This window comes from Bison bison, unplaced genomic scaffold, assembly GCF_000754665.1.
Source record: "Bison bison bison isolate TAMUID 2011002044 unplaced genomic scaffold, Bison_UMD1.0 scf7180017864317, whole genome shotgun sequence".
NCBI lineage: Eukaryota > Metazoa > Chordata > Mammalia > Artiodactyla > Bovidae > Bison > Bison bison.
In genome coordinates, this window is record NW_011494889.1 from 8,649,125 (window position 1) to 8,652,551 (window position 3,427).

General features: G+C 54.4%; 1 long non-coding RNA gene across 1 annotated transcript in view; it reads left to right on the forward strand.

The window, feature by feature from the left end:
- LOC104997929 overlaps positions 1–3,421 on the forward strand; it is a 46,614-nt gene extending 43,193 nt beyond the window's left edge. The window contains exon 3 of the long non-coding RNA XR_826379.1: positions 3,216–3,421. This is a non-coding gene — a long non-coding RNA (uncharacterized LOC104997929). The remainder of the gene's footprint in view (positions 1–3,215) is intronic.
- The last annotated feature ends 6 nt before the right edge of the window (positions 3,422–3,427 follow it).

Genomic DNA, 3,427 nt, shown 5'->3' on the forward strand with positions numbered 1-3,427 from the left:
GGGGCCGGTGGTGGTGCCCTGAGAAGCGGGAGCTCTCACATCCTCGCCTGTTAATTAAAGGCATCCTGGTCTGGGGAGTCCGTGGGTCCTTGCAGAGTCCTGTGAAAATGGCATTTCTGCACATCGCATCCTGTTTCCCTGTTTTCCATTACTGTTTTGGAGCCACCTTCTCCTCATCCACAGAAACACCCTCTGATGGAAAAGTTGAGGCTTTGCCACCCCTCTCACTGTGTCTTGGGCACCTCCTCTGGTCTTAGGTCTCATCTCTTCATCTGTAATGTGGAGCAGCCTGTGGGGCTGGCTTAGAGTTGTCAGCTTGTTTACATGTCAGGGCAGACACGCAGAAATGCTCTTTTTCAAGGCTTTGCACCGGGGGTAAATGGAAGTGGGCGCTGGGGCTGTGGGGTCTCCAGCTGTGAGGATCGGGATTGCCTTCCTGAGGGCTGACAGAATTCTGGGGGTTGATACCCAGATGCAGGAGAAGGCTCCCCTAGAAGCCCCTACCCCATCAGCTCTGGGATCACTTGGCTAGGATGCCAACCACCCCTGGCTGTGCGCCAGCCTTCTGGGGCAGTAGCAACGACAGTGACGCAGCTAACCACGTTCCAGGCAGCGTGCTCGGGATTATCCTGTTAATTCTCATTGAAGCCCCATTCGTATAGATGAGGTCCTGGACACAGAGAGGAGAGGGTGCATGGACGAGGTCCTGCAGCTAGAGTGGCAGAGAGGAGGGGTGCAGCCTGGGGCTGAGGCACTTGTGTAAATGGTAGGAGGGCGAGAATGCCTCATGGAGGCTTCCTGACACTGAGGCCCAGAGGCCAAGGGACCTGTCAAGAGGGCTAGGTCCCAGCCTCTTTCTCCAAGGTACTGCCATTTGGCAATGTGAGAACTGGTCCCTCAATCTATCTTGCAGATTACTCGAGGGAGAGGCTGAAGGTGGCTTTGCTCCAGAGGCCTTAGCACCAGGCACTGACCCCATGTGTGATGACAGCAGACTGGCAGTCCTGGTCTGCCACCCGGGCCCCCAGGGCACTGGCTTCTGGGGCCTCCTGGCCCTCATGTCCTAGTTGGAGGCCTCAGGGCACACTTCCAGAACCCAGGACAAAGACAGCCACCAGGGTGGAGCCCGACTTTGGAGGATATTTTGGCAGTGTCCCCTGACCTTCTGGTGTGTCAGGGGTCATGGGAGGCGTGGCTGCGGGCACTGGGGTGTCTGGAGCTGGCCGTGGGAGGCATTCCTTCCTGTGTTCATTCTCTAACAGATTTCTTGGACTGGCCATTTGAGGTCACTCCTCTGCACTTCCTTGTGACATGGCTTTGGCCTCTCTGAGCTGTGACTCGCTCATCTAGGCAAGAGATGGGGTGGAGGAGGCTGGATAATAAATCATACTTAGCCCAGTCATCAGAATCCTACCCAGGCATTAAAAATCATGAAGTAGATCTCTGTGTTCTGACATAAGAAGATGGCTACAATCAATTATTAAGTGGAAAAAAACAAGTTGCGTAGTAGAATTTATGGTTTGATCACATTTGAGTAAAATGAATTCATGCATATGGTAGTATATGCATAGAAGAAAAGTATCTAGATGTACGTATGTGCTGTTCTCAGTGGCTTCAGTTGTGTCCAACTCTTTGCAGTCCATGGGCTGTAGCCCACCTGGCTCCTCTGTCCATGGAATTTTCCAGGCAAAAACACTGGAGTGGGTTGCCATGCCCTCCTCCAGGGGATCTTCCCAACCCAGGGATTGAACCCACATTCTTTACCGCTGAGCCATCGGGGAAGCCCAGATATAGAGTGTTAACTGGTTTTCTCTGCGGGTGGGAAGCGATGATAGTTCTGTAACATAGAGTCTGGAGGCTGCCTGGGGCCCATGTGCTTCTAGATTTGAATACAGCCCGCCTCCCTGGGACTAGGCAGACACCCACCCAGCAAGTCCCAGAACAGGAGACCCAGACAATTTCCACATCCCTCCGAGGAGGTGGAGATCTGAAGGACATAAAAATCTCAGCACAGTGGCACTGGAAGGGCTAGGGGGGCAGTATGAAGTCCCATTTTACCTCTGAGAGGACTGACCTAAAGGGACAGAAGGAGCCAGAGGCAGGGATGGGTCTTCTGACCTTGGGGTGAGGGAGGGTACTTCCACTGCCCCTTCCACATGCTCTGGTCTTGTTTTCTTTCCATCATTGGTTAACTGTCGAGATCATGGCAAGGAAGAACCTTGCATTGTTTTGCTCACACTGGCGTTTATCTATTAGCTGTTAGGATCATGACCTAACATTAGAGAAGTCTTAGGAATATCCTTTGATGCAACAGTCCCTTAAAATAAAGCTGGCACTTTTCTACAATTAGCAAAATTACTGTACATCCTGGGATAAGCCTGAGAAAAGTTAGAACATGATAGTTTTAGACACGTTGAACACTCAGTTGATGGCACTAACAGAAATGTGACCCTGGTTCTGAGCGGGCTGCAGAGTGTTCTGCCGCAGGTTTCGCGGAGGTCTGCGCAAAATGGGAGGCAGGATGGTGGGGCGCTGAGGGTGGGAGGTGAGGCAAGTAGAGACTGGATGGGGCTGGAGACCACAGCAGGTGTGCAGAAGCCACAGGCCCTAGTCACGTCCCCGCGAGTGCTGGGCAGTGTGTGTAATGGTTGAGGCCAGCGGCCGAGGGCCACAGAAAGAAGTAAAAGTGAACGTGTGAGTCGCTCAGTCGTGTCCGACTCCCTGTGACCCCGTGGACTGTAGTCCGCCAGGCTCCTCTGTCCATGGGATTCTCCAGACAAGGATACTGGAGTGGGTTGCCATTCCCGTCTCTAGGGGATCTTCCCAATCCAGGGATTGAACCCCCATCGCTGGCATTGCAGGCAGATTCTTTACCATCTGAGCCACCAGGGAAGCCCCTCGGGGCCACAGTCCTGGCTTCAAATCCCCACTTTCTCAGGTCTGTGCCTCAGTTTTCCCATCTGCATAAGGGGGATCCAAGCACCCACCTCATAGTGGTGTCATGAGTTAACTGGCAAGGAAATCTGTAGGATGTAAGCCCTTGTTAATTAGGAAAGATGTATAGCTGTGTAGCTACCATAGGTGGAGAGAAAGCAGAAAGCAGCAGTTCTCCCGAGGGCGTGGCCCTGGGGTGGGGAATCGCCCTAACCTCCTTGTTTACCACCCCAAGCTGGAGTGGGTTGCGTTCCCGCTGACTCTGTGTCCCTCCGTTTCAGGTGGGATGGTCCTTGGAGCCAGCCCCAGGATGCTCCCCGGCTGTGGATGACCCAGCCGCCAGCCCCCTACGGATGCCGCGCCCCAGTCTTCTGGCCCGGGGACCCCGCCCGGCGCGGGCCTGAGCTTCCGAGCAGCCACGGCGCAGGGACCCGGGGGAAGGGGCTCGGCGCCGGCGGGAAACATTCTCCCCCAGCGACTCGGCAAGATGACC